The sequence below is a fragment of the Mus pahari genome, chromosome 10 (assembly GCF_900095145.1).
Source record: "Mus pahari chromosome 10, PAHARI_EIJ_v1.1, whole genome shotgun sequence".
Lineage (NCBI taxonomy): Eukaryota > Metazoa > Chordata > Mammalia > Rodentia > Muridae > Mus > Mus pahari.
In genome coordinates, this window is record NC_034599.1 from 51,968,565 (window position 1) to 51,983,745 (window position 15,181).

Sequence of the window (15,181 nt, forward strand, 5' to 3'; positions counted from 1 at the left end):
TGGTTGTCCTTAAGATCTCAATCTAAAGAGTGTTCAGAAAAGTCTAAGTATCAGCCTTATCTTTCTCCATAACGAGGGTGGAGACATAGCGCAGTCTACAAAGTGAGTTCAAGGACAGCCAGGACTATACAGAGAAACCCTGTCTCGAAAAACCAAAAAAAAAAAAAAAAAAAAAAAAAAACCAGTATGGTTTTTTTACATACATGCCTGTAACCCAAGAGCTGGGGAGTAGCAGGTGGGGAGGCAGTAGGATCAATGGAATTTACTGAACAACAGCTTAGCTCCAGATTCAGGAAAGATCTTGTCTCAAGGGAACAAGGCAGGGGTTGGTAGCAGGACACTTGACATCCTTCAAATATACACTGGTGCACACAATACTCTATGGGTGCATACACAGGTACACATATGCATGTATGTGTGCATTCATGCTCATATGTGCACACAAAATAAGTAACTTTATCTACAGCATGTGCCACTTGCTGTTTAAGATAATAGTCAAATGCCTAGGCTTCTGGACTCCACTGAGATTAAGAAACTTTACAAGGTAATAATTGTATTGACCTCATAACAGGGAAAGAATTATTATCCTTAGAGAAGGCTGAGACACAGATGAGGATGGACTAAATGGGAGCCAACATAAATGGGGCTCAGCATTTCTGACTAGTGTTCTCTCTGTAGTACCACTGTGCCTCACCTCATTAAAGCAGTATCTATTTATGCCTTCAGCTAAAAGTTGATCCTCATTCTAGAGAGGATGAACACTGACTTTCATGGCTCTGTTAGGCCTCCTACTGAACCCACTGTTCCTCATCTGGCCTTTCCCACTACACAGTTCTTTCCAGCTACCTCAGACATTCTAGTTCTGACATTCAGACACCTGTCCTGTCTCCCTCAGTGACAGCTTTCCACATGGACTCCATTCAGAAAGGATCCTAACACTATCTTTAAGGACCCCTTCTCTGTATACCATGCTCGCCCTCATTTTTCTGGGAATGGAAGCCCTGAACTAGGAAGAGATTTACCTGAGCACAACACTGGCTATGCCGACCGTCTTTCATCCAGTAACCACAGAAGGCCACTGGCTACCTCTTCTGTTATCTCCATTGAGCCAGCTGCCTCCTCTTCCTTGGGATTAGTCTCAAGCATACTCTCTTTAAATGAGATGAGATCCACTATGTAGCCTAGGCTGGCTTTAGACTCAGGTCTTATTCCCTTTGTCTCCCAAATGATGAGATCACCGTATCAAGCATTGTAAAGTTCTTATAAGTAACTAGGTTGTTGGCACAGTCATTCAGCTGCCAGAGAGTCCTTTCCTGTTCATATCCTACCTGATACCCAAACTAACTCCCTTTCTTCAATGACCTCCAAAACAAGTGGTTCTTGGGGCTGAGCTGTAACTAAATGGGAAGAGTGCTTGCCTAGCATGTATGAAGTACTGGGTCTGATTTCCAGAACCACGTAAAACTGATATGGCCATGCACAGCTAGAATCCAAGTTCTTGGGGAGGTTGAAGTAGGAGAAAATGTCATCTGCTAGGAGTTTGAGATCAGTCTGGGCTACATGACATCCTGTCTCCAAAACAAAACAAGCAAAAGGACGTGACAAAAAACCAGTTTCTTGCTCAAACCATGTGCTCTCTGCTCAGCACTTTTTAACAAATGTTACTGATAAACAGCAAATGAGGCAGTTAAGAGCTTCATCTGAGGGCCGCTCAAAGTGAGGAGACTTTTCTGGATTAGGTGATGAATAGGGGGAAAATTTGCCATTGCTTTCCCCAATCTATCCCCCAATCCAAGATGCACCTTTATTGCCTGTAAACTCACCAGTCCAGCTAAACGGAATTACTCATGTTGAAATGACTGTGGAACTACTTGGGGAGACAGAGACAGAGACAGAGACAGAGAGACAGACAGAGAATATGAATATGGGGGGAGGGGAGAGAGGGAGAGAGACAGACAGGGTGGGGAAAGGCTTTGCCTTACTTCCTGCAGCAACCATCTGAGTGTTTGGAGGGTATCGTGAATATTCCAGCCAGTTTAAAATTGCACTAGATAGCAGACAGAGTGAAATACCTGGTTCACACCCCATAGCGACTCAGACAAGTGCCAGTTTTCCAGGTTTTCGGAATTCATGGCTGAAAGGCACCTAACAATGTAGACTGGGCACACGTTGAACTGTAACAGCCAGGAAAGTCTAGACGTTGCAGCCAATCGCTACTTACCTCTAATCCAACCAAATGCTAACCAGGCCGGACTTTGTTTAGCTTCTGAGATATGATGCGTCCAAGTGGTCGGGCCACAGACTGTTACAAGTTTCTCCCGACCCAGCTCCAAATGGGTTGTGTGTGTGAAGGAAGTAGTTAAGATGCACCTCCTTTAGCTTCCACCCTGCGGAACTCCAAATCCCAAAAGGCCTAAGTCCGAAGTCCTCGAAAAACTCGGTGTGGGAGATGTAAGAGCCTCTGCTTTGGAGGCGACTCTTACTCGTGGATATTTTAATAATTTATTTTTATTTCTGTGCAGGCAAGGGGCGATCAATGAAGGGGAAGGGGCGGGGAGAGAGAGGAGGCGGACCCAGAGGGACTGACGTATACGCAGGAAAGCCAATAGATAGTGGGGGGCGTTCCCTCTCATTCAGGACTCCTCGCCTGGTTCCGGAGGTATGTTAAACAGCTGCTTTTAATTTGGTCTCCCCAATTTCGGTATTTTGGGGGTCTAGTTCTTTGGCCTCTTGCTTTGGCTACACAAAGTCTGTGTGGGTGCCGCGGTCCCCAAGACAGAGCTACGAGGAGGCTCGGAGTCCCGCGGCCGAGGTAGGCTAGGGGCAGGCCAGGAAGGAGAGCGCTTGGCGCCGCCCGCTCGTAGTGTGTTTCCAAGCCCGGCCGGAGCGGTGGGGAGGGGGCTGGCCCGGCCTGGGTTGCCCTTGCGCCGGCCGCGCCGCCCAATTTATTTTACCAAGCAGTCGGTTTCGATAGGTCTAGGCAGCTCATTGGGGAATGGGCCGGCAGAAGACCAACTGCTCTTGTAATGCTTTAAAAATATTTTAAAAAATATTATAAAGAAGAAAAAGAGAGAAGCGGGCCCTGGTTGCTGCGAGCGGCCTCGGCAGGGGGCGGCGGCCGCAGCCTGGTCAGTCGGGCCCACCGAGCTCACGATGTCCGGAGTTGGTCGACCGCTGGAGTTTAAGAGCAAGCCGGGCTCCGCGATCTTTCTCCGCTAATCAGCTGGGCGAGTGCAGCGGCCGCCCTGAGCGTTTGTTTCTGCCGGCAAACTTGGAGGGGTCCTGGGCGCGCTCTGGGGAGGCGCGGGCACCGTGGGCCCGCGGTTGTTAAGGACTCTGGGGGCGGGGGCAATGGCTGTATTTGCCGGAGGAGACTGGGGGCGGGAGAGGTTCCAGCCAGTAGCCTGGGAGCCGCCGGTGTGTCGAGCACGGCAATTTAGCAAGTACTCGGCGCCAGAACCGGCTAGGCTGCGATCCGGCGTGGAGCGCTTGCTGAGTGTAGAAAAGCTCTAGGAACTCGGCAGATTCAATTCGCGGCCCCAGCTGATCCCCTCGCAAACATGGAGCTGCCTCCTTCCCCGCCCACCTCACGGCGGCGCCTGCTCCCCCTCCCTGAGTAGTGTGTGTGTGCTGCCGGGGCTCCCTCTTCCGCGAGGTGCCGCTGCGTGCCACAGGGCCGCGTACGGGGTGGGGGCAGCCTTGTGCGCGCGCGCGCTCACGAGGGGGTGGCCTGAAAGGGGCAGTGAAGGTCGGAAACTGGGAAAACAGACTCCACGCTTGGAATAGGGAAAAGGAAATGCATCAGCGGGCGGGGAGGGGCGCGCCTGTCAGCCGGATGGCGGCTGCCGGCCGAGAGGCGGGGCGCCGGAGCAAACTGCGTGCAGTGGCGGTGCAAGCGGGGAGGGCAGGCGCAGGTCCAGTCCTCGAAACGCGCGGCCATCTCTGCCTCCATTGCCTGGCTAAGACTGTTTACTATCTCCTGCAGTGAGCTTGTGCAACCGGCCTGGAGGGGACCCGAGAGGGGCGGGGACATTTCCTCTTCCACCCACTTCGGGCTCTTCAGAGGCTCCTCCTTCTCTTGTCTTTCACTGGTTGGATTCGAGTCCCTCTTTCCCTTCTCGTGTATGCATTGGATGATATTCTCTAGAGCTCCGCCTATCGGGAGGTTGGACTGGAGTTTAAGTTGCTAAAATTTTTTTTCTTCGAAGGGCGGAGGGAGGATTCCTGGGGCTTACGTGCGGTACAAGCCCCCGCCCCTGTTTCTGATTGGCGAACTGGATAGGCCTTCCCCTTCTGGGACAAGCTAGGAGGAGACGTTCTCCTGCTCCCTGCCCCCCCTTTCTCGTGAGCGCGCTCAGCACATGGTTGAGGCCCTTCTAGCTCCCTGCAACTTCCCTCCCGCCCGGAAGTCTCAGGCTCCGCGCCCTTAGTTAGGGGGGCGGGGAAAGCCTTGGAGGCACACAAAGATTCTCCGAGTCTAGGGATCGGTTAGCCCTCGAGGTGAAGCCCGACAATTGCGCTGTTACTTCAGAAAACATAGCTCCAGGGCTGCTACACAGAGGGGAGGGAATGAGTTCTACCCTCCAGCCCGATCAACTTTTGCTGTTTTTCTCCGTGCCCCTTGACTTCCTTAAATTTAAGTTTGAGAAAGCTTGGACATTGGCTGCATCCTTAATTCCTTGTGCAAGGCAATCGTGATCCTTAGTCGGCGGAATCTAAGATTATCATAATCTAGTGATGGAACCTTAGGCAAGATCTACGATACCTCGGTCTCTACAGTCAAGGGAAGTCCGTGAGGCCCATTTCTAGCAAGAATTCGGGGGGTGTTCAGTGATGCCGTGGTGGGAGTGCTGTACGTTGTATGGTAGGTACCCAGCCTGGTGGGTGGGTAGTTTAGTTAAGGATAGGCATCTGTCAGTTTGGGAGTGCTACTTCAGCCTGGAACTGTTTGGCCAGTTTTTCTTATTTTAGAGCACTGTCCTGGAACAGGGCTTGGCTTGGCTACCGGTGTGGCTGCTCCCACCTGTCGGCCACTCTTGGAGTTCACAACTCTTTACTATGGCCTCTCGCCGTGAAGCCATCCTACGAGTTAGACCCACCTGTTGCCAACACTTGTTTATGGCAGTCTCCGCAGGATTACAGGAGGACAGTATTGGATTTACGAAACGGTTCCCCGGTGTCGTATCTCTTGGGGACACCGGACTCTAGGGAGGGCCCCCCCCCCGCGCCTTTTGCTCTAGAATGCGGTAAGACTAATCCCACCTAACCTCTCATGGCACAGCGAAAGCCTCCCCAAAGCAAGGTCGGCATCGGGCCCACGCCTTACTAGTGAATAAATAAAAGAACTAGGTACCTCAAAGCACTTTTTATGTTCAGGCATTGTTACTTACCCAGAAGGCTTAGAGACCACCATTAACCCACTCTGTTAAGGGGTAATCCCCCCCCTTTTTTTGAAGGGCTGGCCTTAGGGTTCCTAAATTCACACACTATTCCTGCCCTATCGCGAATATTTGCGATTACAGCCCTTCCCTTTGAACAGTCATTCTTAAGACCCTATCCTTCACACAATCTGGAATTTTTACCCATTCTCTGAACGTAAGTGCACACTCAAGGTTTATTTATACAGTGGTCTGTGTGAGGTTTTCAGCCTCTCTTCCTCCAGTTTAAAATGTCCCTGGATCTACCCAACCAATAGAGTATACATTTCCCCCTCATGCTCCGCCTTCCGGAGGCTTGCCCAGGCTGTGACATTTAAAGGCCTCCTCTGGGTTATCTCCGCCCCCTGAGGGCTGCAGATTCTGGTTGTCCCAGTGTCACAGTATGCCGTCAGCCCTAGTGACCGGCTACTAATATCTGGGCTTTTGGATCAGATTAGAGCTCTAGACCTTAATTTTGGAGTCGGCTTGCTGAAAGTAGCTGCTGAGTGCTCCAGATGGCTGTTTTTAGAAGACCGTGAAAGTGTAAAAATAAGTGGGTAGGAAGGACAAGGCTTTCTGTCATTGTTTTGGTTAATCCTCCACGGCGGTAATACTACTGCCTTTTCCTTTTCAAATCTCAAGCCTCGGGTTTTGACCGCTGAGCTGCCCGCCATCTCCGGTCCCGGCCTTGGAACGCTGAGGTTCAGTCTCCAGTGTAAACATTCCACAAAAGGACTGCTAAGGTTCAGCATCCTCGCGCAGGGCGGAATGGTCTCCTTCCTGGACCGGCGCCGTGTCCAATGGCGGCTCCTACCGGCGCCAAGATAGTCCAATCAGATCATTGGGGGCGGGGCCTGGCCCAGCAGTGTAGTGGGTGGAGTCTGCCTCACTTAAGGACATTTTTGCCCCACATTGGTTACTTACCTTCCTGGGGCTATGAGAGAAGCGAAGGTAGTCTTCCAATGCGGGGACCGGCGGAGGCGGGAGCCGATTTGTTAGGCCTGTGGCTGGGGCGGTATGGGGAGGGATATGCGAGACTCTCCAATGAGATGTGACGAGGTACTCTTCTTCCTCCAATAGTATTGGAGCCTGGAGGAGGGATTCGGCAGTCAGTCTCCAATAGGCGGGGTTGAGTTAGGGACGCTCCCCGCCAATAGGGGCGTGGAGAAGGTGAGCGGCTCGCTCTCCCCTCCCAGCGAGGGAAGAGGGCGGGAGCAGGTCTTTGCGGCACAGTGATTGGCTAAACCATTGACGGATGGGTAATAGATCCCGTGGCGGAGCGAGGTTAAGCCTTCCCTCGGCGGGGCGGGCCGGGAGAGTGGGCGGGATTTCCCGGGTAACAGAGAAGCGGCCGCGGCGGTAGAGGCGGCAGAGACGGTTTCTCCATCTTCCCCCCTCCCCTTCCCCCCTTAGAGTTTCCCTCCCTCCCTCCCTCCTTCCCAGTCTGGGCACCCAGGCCTGTGACCGCTTCGTGGGCGCAAAGGAGGTTGCCAGTCCGCTCTTGCGGGCCTGTGCCCGCGCCGTTCCGGGGCCTCCGTGCTGGGTCCGAGGCTCACGCCGGGAGCGACGCGCAGGCTGAGTGGCTGGAGCTTTTGCGGTGAGAGCACGCCGCGCCGCGGTCCGCCCAGCAGCTGGGTGGCGGGTAACCCGGGACTGGAGGGCGTGTGTTTTTCGGGGGGGCTGACCTCGGCTTCCCGTGCGTGGCTGTGGGGGGCGGAGCGGAGCCGCACTCAGTGCGGGAGGGGGAGGAGAGCGTAGTCCCGGTGCGCACGGAGGGGCGGGTCCTAGTCCCGCCGATCAGAGGCGGGGCCGGCGCGCGTGCGGTGGTGGAGAAAGGGGCGGGACAGGCTCGCGCTAAAGGCCCGCGGCTGTGGCCCCGCCCCTTCTCCCTTCTGGGCGGGACCACTGGCTGTACTGCTTTGGGTCCGCGGGGCGTGCGGGATGGGAAGAGGGTCCTGGCGTGTGGCTTTCAGGGCGCGGTGGCGAGGGGGCGTGAAGCCTGTGTTCCCCCGCCTTAGCGGGATCCGGTTGGCCGGAAGGCGCGTCCGGGGCTGTGATGCCACGCCCCTCCCGCCCCGCCCCCGCCGGGATTTCCGCCTCCTTAGCAGTGAAGAGGAGCCGGGGAAAGCCCGCTGTGGCGTCTGGCGGGGGGTCAGGGCTCCGTGATCCCTGTCTGCTCCGCCCAGCATCCCTGTGGGTGGGAGGGCCCTTTGAAGACTTGGTACGGTTGAGGTGTCCCGACTTTAGGCTGTGGCTTCTCCATCCATTCTGCTTGGGGCATCGTGGCCCGTAGCTGTAGTCTCTACTTTGCTTCACGTATCGTGGATGGCGCCTTAACAGCTAGGGAGAGTAGAAGCGTGGTCAGCTGCTCCTCTTCGTTGTAATTATTGGGACGAGATACTCAGCGTCCTCTCTGGAGTGTCTGCGGTGGGGTGGGGCTAGTGCTGTGCCCTTGCTTCCCCCACAGTGGCCAGTGGGGGAGGGGCAGAGTGATCTGGGACTGGAATTGTGGAGGGCGCCAACCTTCCCTGGAGTTCCCTTGATGTTCAACTACTGCACCTTTACAGGACTGAGCTTCGCACCCATGGGGTGGTGGGTTGATTTCTAAAAATTGCTACCATTTTTGGTACCTTAGGACTTTAAACTCAGTTTGCCTTTTGAGTTCCTTACAAAGCTGAGATTTTATTTCTAGAGAAAGTATTGAATTTACTTCTTACTCTTAATACTGGTCTTTGACAAAGATGATATTTAAATATGATTGTGTGTGATGGAGTTTATTTAAGGCACATAAGCATTGCTTCACCCCAGGGCTGAATTCTTTTTCAAAGTCAGGATTTCACTCTGTTTAAGTAAAACACTCTGATTTCTTGACTGATTTCACCTACAGAAGGTTTTGTTACATAAGCTTAGTTTCAGAAAGGTAACTTAGAATTTTGTGTTCTCTTTTGGTTTTATGTAACTTCTAGTCCTTAAAGCTTCATGTGCTCTTTTTAGATACTAAGTAGGTTGAACTGTATGAAACCTATGTGTATGTAGCATAGCTTATCAGTCTGTGTTAGAGAGTTACTTTGGCCGTTGTTGATTTACTGCACATGGAACCATATTAGATGGGAAGTTGTTAGATGATCTTACTGGAGAACTTTTCATGAAAAGTAAACATTGAATCATTAATTTATGTATTGATGTCTCAATGAGTATGTGTAAACTGCTTTTTAAAAAGATTTATATTGCCGGGCCTGGTGGCACAGGCCTTTAATCCCAGCACTCGGGAGGCAGAGGCAGGTGGATTTCTGAGTTCGAGGCCAGCCTGGTCTACCAAGTGAGTTCCAGGATAGTCAGGGCTATACAGAGAAATCCTGTCTTGAAAAACCAAAAAAAAAAAAAAAAAAAAAGATTTATATTAAAGTGTGTGTGTATGTGTATGTGTAAGACCAGAATAGGATGTTAGATCTCCTGTAGGTGAAGATAACAGGTGGTTATGAGCCACCTGACATGGAACCCAACTTAGGTCCTTTTGCATGAGCAGTCTGCACTGAGCCATCTCTCTAACTTCATAGTCATGTGTAATTTCTGAAGCTAAATTCTGGATTTGTCCTTTGTTCAGTAGAGGCTGAAAACTGTGCCCTGTGCTGTACTTAATGGAGAGGTTAAATATTCACTTTTCAGCTAAAGAAGTGACAACAGCAATGGTAACAGAATGGAGGTGGTGGAGCCCCAAAGATCAGAACTTGGATGTACTACAGTTGTAATACACTTAGAACGGTAGTAGAGAATACTTTGGCTTTGAGGAAAATTTGACCAACCCATAGTTAATTCTACCAATTGAAGTACAGTTTGGAAAATCAGATGACTTAATTCATACCTTTTTTTTTTTTTTTTCTTGTTTTGTTTTTGAAACAAAGTTTAGCCCTGGGTGTCCTGGAGTTCACCCTGTAGTCTAGGCTGGACTCAGACTAAGAGACCTGCTTGCCTCTGCCCCCCAAACACTAGGATTAAAGGCATGTGCCACCACTGCTGAGCATAATTCTTATGTTTATAGAATGTGTATAATAAGATTGTGTGCTGGAGTCACAAGTCCTAGGCTTTACAATTTCAAGAACCTAGTTATGTTTGTTCTTTGTTTTTGCTTTTTTTTCTGCTATACATCAGTATATGTTTTTTATTTTTGCATACTAGCATTTAGGAGGCTGAACAGACTAAGTGGTGAAGAGTGAGTATTACTCTCTAAGAAAACCTGAGTTCAGTTTTCAGTACCCATGTCAACCTGTATCTCAGGCTCCAAGTACAGACACCTCTGGCCTCTAGGACACAGACACAGGTGGACACCCCCACAGCCATACATACAGTGAAAAATAACAGAAATATAGCTTTGAAAAATACACTGTTAATACTTAATTCTGGCCTTAAGTCTTTTGCATAAAGAAGTTTTTTCTTTTTTTTTTAAGACTTGAGATTGGTATTTGACAAGATAACTGGCGAAGCATAGCCATCTTGCCAGTGCAGCCAGTATCCTGAAAGGGTGCCCAGGGCAGCTGTAGTCAGGAGGCTTCACTCAGAGTTCAGAGGTGTGCTCACAACCTTCAGTAATCTAGTATAGTGTTTTCCCCCAACTAAAAGTATGTTAAACTATATTTTTTGAGTGTTCTTTTAAAAAGTTAGTGCTTGCTTTTTCAAATAATAGCTTCCCTTTTGTAATAAGGGTTTATATTTATTGAACTTGGACTCTGCACCAGGTATTGCCAGGCACTGCTCATTCGCTAATGTGTTTAATTGTATGTGCATGTATGTATGGATGTCTGTGAGTGTGGTATACATCCATGTAACTTTTGAAGTTTTGTGGCGGCTTTGAGTTGTGGATTGGTGAAATGGGCCACTCATTTACTTGCACTTGCTCTGAAGTGCAGCCTGCCTAGAACTCGGTGATAGTTTTGTCTTGGCCTCAGCTAGGGTTACATCTCCGTTTAGAAATGCATGCTTTACAAGTGAAGGTGGCTCACAAGGTAGCTTCTTCAGTGGGTAAAGACACCCGCCATGCAAACTCTTAAGGCTAAGTTAGATCCCAGGAATCCACTGTGGAAGGAGACAACTAACTCCTGAGCGTGGTCCTATGACTATCACATCTGTGCAACCTTCCTAACAATCATAACTAAATATTTAAAGACAACAAGGTGAGGGGCTGGGGAAATACCTGTCAGTAAAAATGCCGCTGAAGCAAGAAGACTTGTCCTGTTCCTGGGATATGCTTGAAATCTAAGTGTGTGGTAGCCTGGGCCTGAACTAACACTGGGAGCCGTAGATTGTAGAGGGAATCCCTAATGCTAGCCCACTTGGGCCAACCCCCAGGCATTAAAGGAACTTGTTTGAAAAATGAACTTTTGGAGTGATGGCTGAGGTTGAGCTGGCTTGCATATACACAAATATAGACTAAATAGGGACAGCAGAGTGGCTCCATGGGCACAGCACTTGATCCTAGAGCTTGAAGAGCAGAGTTTGATCCCTGGAGGGGATCAGAGGTAGACTTTTGTATGAGTGCCCACATAGATACATCATACACATATAGAGTAATATAGCTGTAATCCCAGCACTTGGAACTAGATACAGGAAGATAAATGTTCAGGCAGTCCTTGGCTACTTAGGGAGTTTAACTCAACCTGGGCATCACAAGATCCTGCCTCAAGAACACAGAATGAGTGACTGAGGGAAGTAACACATAGAGGCTTCGTCTACACAGGTGATTAGTCGGCCTCCAGTGTCCTCAGCTGTGTAAAGCTATCTCTGGTTTATGGAGTAGTGTATAATGTGTGTGTGCATGCGCACGTGCGCATGCATGTAATATGTACTATATGTGTACATTTTAATCAAAGCTTTCCGAGTGCTTGCCTGGTTGGTATGCCTACATCCTTGGGCTTAGCCTCCACAACCTGGTAAGACCAGGTGTGGGGAACAAGCCTGTTCGGAGGTAAGTTGAAGGTCATTTTTAACTACATAGTGAGTTTGAGGCCAGCCTAGGAAAACATGAGAGAAATCCTAACTTATAAAGAAACAAATTGTGGGCTAGAAAGTTGGCTGAGCAGGTAAAAAACACATGTTGCCAAGCCTTGAGTTTGATCTCTAAGACTCACATGGTAGAAGGAGAAAACTGCTCTAAGTAGGCTTCTGTCACATATACCCGGTTCCCCCAATATAAATAGTAAAAACTAAAATAAAATATACAAGACATAAAGTGTACCATTATGATTTAAAGTTTCTCATCTTTTTTAGTTCAGTTCGGTGGCATTAAGTACACTCACGTCCTCGTGCAGCCTTCGCCACCATCCTTCTTCAGAACTCATTCATCTCCCACAGTTGAACCTTTACACACATGAAACAGTAAGTCTCTTTTTTAAGATAAATTTCTATTTTGATTATTCATGTGGATGCAGATGCCCTTGGAGACCACCAGACACGTTGGATTGATCCTTTGGAGTTCTGGTGAAGATGGTTATAAACCACTTGATGTGGTGTCATCCTGGCTGCCCTGTAACTTACTCTGGGGACCAGGCTGGCCTGGACTGTGATGTCTTTTACCTAGTTTTGTCCTCCCAGTTAACTGATATTGTAGTATATGTCAGAATTTCTCTCCCATAAATACATATATACCACAATTATTTACCTTTCAGTTGGCATTTTTTTCTGCATTGTGAATTTGTCTATTCTCATTTTCTATGTATGTTTTACCTGTATGTATGTGTTTGTATTATGTGCCTGCTCAGTGCCCAAAAAGGTTCTTTGGGACTAGAGTTACAAACTGTTGTGAACCTCCATGTATATGCTAAGAACCCTGGTCCTTCTGAAAGATCAAGTGTGCTTAATCACTGAGACATCTCTCCAGCCCTACTTTGTGCTTATGGATAATTCTCTGGGATCATGGTATATAAATTTGTTCAAGTCCTTGCTTTTAGTTTTTGAATCATTATTCAGAGGTGGAATTGCAGTAATTGTGTTTATTTTGAGGAGCTATCTGTATCAAAGCTTTTGGCTTTGAGAAAAAAAGATTGGGAGATGGAGAGATAGGTGTAGAGATGTCTCAGTTAAGAGCACTGGCAGCTCTTCCAGAAGACTTAGGTTCAATTTTTAGCATTTGTGGTGGCATACATCCATCTGTAATTCGAGTTGCTGATGATCCAAAACCCTGTTCTGGTCTAGAGGTATCCAAGTACAAAAGTGGTTCATAGGTAGACATGCACCCAAAAATAAATACATCTTTTTTGTTTTGTTTGTTTTTTTAGACAGGATTTCTCTTTGTAGCCTTGGATATGCTGGAACGAGATCTCTCTAGATTAACCTGGCCTCAAACTCAGAGATCCACCTGTCTCTGCTTTCAGAGTGCTGGGATTAAAGGCATGTACCACTGTCCTGCTAAAATAAATACACTTTTTTTTTTCTTTCTTTTTTTTTTTTTTTTCCGAGACAGGGTTTCTCTGTGTGGCCTGTGGCTGTCCTGGAACTCACTCTGTAGACCAGGCTGGCCTCGAACTCAGAAATCCGCCTGCCTCTAAATATATACATCTTAAAAAAAGAGGTTCAAACTTGACTTCTGAGAGTTCATTAAGACAATACCCATTAATTGACTTCCTGCTTAAATAACTCTGGGCTGATGGACAACAGTCTTTGTTCCTAGGAATTTCACATTCTTGTCAGAAAAGGCAAGTAGATGTATGATTTTACCACACATTGTTGAGTGTTTAGTGTCTTAAGAATCAACTTTATTTGTAGGAGATGAAGGAGGTACATTGCATTTATTTGGAAGGCAGCACTCCAGGACAGACACTAGATAGTCATGGACTTAGTCTAAGCTGCTGAGTGTCCTTAGGTATCTTGCAGTATTACTGATGGAAGGATAGCATCACCTGGAAATCAGGTTTTCTTGTGCTGCGCCCTCCTTGTAATAGCAAGTCCTCTTACCTGCTGAGCCCTCTCTAGCTCTTGTGAGGCTTTTTTGTGTGTCTGTGTCCGTGTGTGTGCGCTTGTGCACACCCTCACATGAGTACAGGAGCTCGGGGAGGCCTGAACAGTTTGGATTCCGTGGAATTAGAGTTACAGATGCTTGTGAGTTGCCTGAATGGTTGATAGGAACTGAACTCAGGTCGCTCTGCAAGAACAGTATGCACTTTAAAATTACCAAGCCATTTCTCCAGCCCCTGAAGTCTAATTTCTTGATTTATTTCTGTGAGATTACAGTATACTCAACACAAGTACTTGACATAGATTGTACAAGTACTAAGTGAATGGTATGTGTTTATCATACGTGAGGTCACAGTGTACATATTGTATGACCTATTTCACTTAGCATGTTTTCAGTTGGCGAAGAGCACTGATATTTGTAATAGTTGTTCAGTTTCCCACAATATGGATGTAGCTCAGTTAGCCAGTGCCTAGCACTCAGCGTCTCATAGTCTGCTGCAGCAGTTAGATAGACTTGGCAGGAGTGTAGGTCAGAGACCTAGAAGTGGGGTGGGTAAGTTAAAGAGTGGGCACATTTTAAGTTTTCATAGAATACCTGACAACAAAATAAACTATACTTTTGTTTTTGATCTTTTGAGACAGGGTTTCTTTGTACGGCTCAGGCTGGCCTCAAAAGTTAAAGAGCTCTGCCTCCTAAGTGCTGGGATTATAGGCCTGCACCTTCACCAACTGACTTAAACTCTTTATCTTTTAAGTGCTTCTAAGCCAGTGAGATGGCTTAGCAAGTAAAGCTCTTTCTCATACAGACCTGACAACCTGAGTTCAGTCCAAGTGAAAAGCAGAGTATAGTATTGTGCATTTTTAGTCCGAGAATTCCATAAGACAGGAGGTGGAGACAGGACAGTCTCCTGGAAGCTCATGAACCAGCTAGCTTTAGCGGAAGGAGCAAAACCCTGTCTTAGCCGGGTGGAAGGTAAGAACTTAGTACCAAAGTTCTTGTAACCCTCATCCTTGAGCCATGATGCCCTTGGAGGAGGGTGACAGACTGGTAGTGAGCTACCAATGTGCATGCTGGGAATTGAGCCCTGGTTCCTTAGAAGGGCAGCCAGTGCTCTTCCCCACCAAGCCAAGGCATCTAAGTCCACAGGTTGAATTTAAACTATTGAGAAGTGGTCGATGAGGTTTACATTTGAGGGGTGTGTGTGTTTAAAGATTTATTTATTTTATGTATGTGAGTACACTGTAACTGTACAGATGGTTGTGTGCCTTCATGTGGTTGCTGAGAATTGAATTTTAAGGACCTCTGCTTGCTCTGGTCAACCCCGCTTGCACCAGTCAACTCTGCTTGCTCAGTCCCTGCTCACTCTGGCCCAAAGATTTATTTATTACTGTAAATAAGTGCACATAGCTGACTTCAGATGCACCAGAGAGGGTGTCAGATTTCATGACGGGTGGTTGTGAACCACCATATGGTTGCTGGGATTTGAACTCATGACCTTTGGAAGAGCAGTCAGTGTCTTTCCCACTGAGCCATCTTGCCAGCCCTTGAGGTGTATTTTGAAAGCAGTATAGAGAATAGAGTAGGAGAGATGCTTGGAAAGTATTATCTGCTGTCTGGATGAAGGATGCTAAAGGCTGGAAGTAAAGGAGTGACTCTATTACTAAAAGGAAAGTGACTAGTTGGAGGTAGGAAATTGGCAAAGGAGCATAGTTAAGAAAAAAATGTAGGCTTTGAATACCATCTTTTCAGTGTTTTTTGTTGTTGTTGTTTTGTTTTTGTTTCTGTTTTTTTTTTTTTTTTTTTTTTTTTTTTTTTTTTT

General features: G+C 47.9%; 1 protein-coding gene and 2 long non-coding RNA genes across 8 annotated transcripts in view; 1 reads left to right on the forward strand and 2 right to left on the reverse strand.

Moving 5' to 3' along the window:
- Nucleotides 1-2,562, reverse strand: part of LOC110327744 — a 15,040-nt gene extending 12,478 nt beyond the window's left edge. Inside the window, exon 1 of the long non-coding RNA XR_002380844.2 lies at nt 2,222-2,562. This is a non-coding gene — a long non-coding RNA (uncharacterized LOC110327744). The remainder of the gene's footprint in view (nt 1-2,221) is intronic.
- A 45-nt stretch (nt 2,563-2,607) lies between these two features.
- The window catches only part of Sin3a (SIN3 transcription regulator family member A), a 57,682-nt gene continuing 45,108 nt past the window's right edge, over nt 2,608-15,181 (forward strand). For 2 of the 6 annotated variants that reach the window (XM_021208146.2, XM_029543785.1), the window contains exons 1-2: nt 6,765-7,014; nt 11,679-11,786. The gene's annotated coding sequence lies outside the window, so the exon portion shown is untranslated. Of the gene's footprint in view, nt 2,660-6,764; nt 7,015-11,678; nt 11,787-15,181 lie in introns of those variants that run through there. The other 4 variants (XM_021208145.2, XM_029543787.1, XM_029543786.1 and 1 more) reach the window with 3 other exon arrangements.
- Nucleotides 5,591-6,482, reverse strand: LOC115064836. The gene is made up of 2 exons (XR_003844667.1): nt 6,342-6,482; nt 5,591-6,227 (listed from the first exon to the last, which is right to left on the reverse strand). It is a non-coding gene; the product is annotated as an uncharacterized LOC115064836 (long non-coding RNA).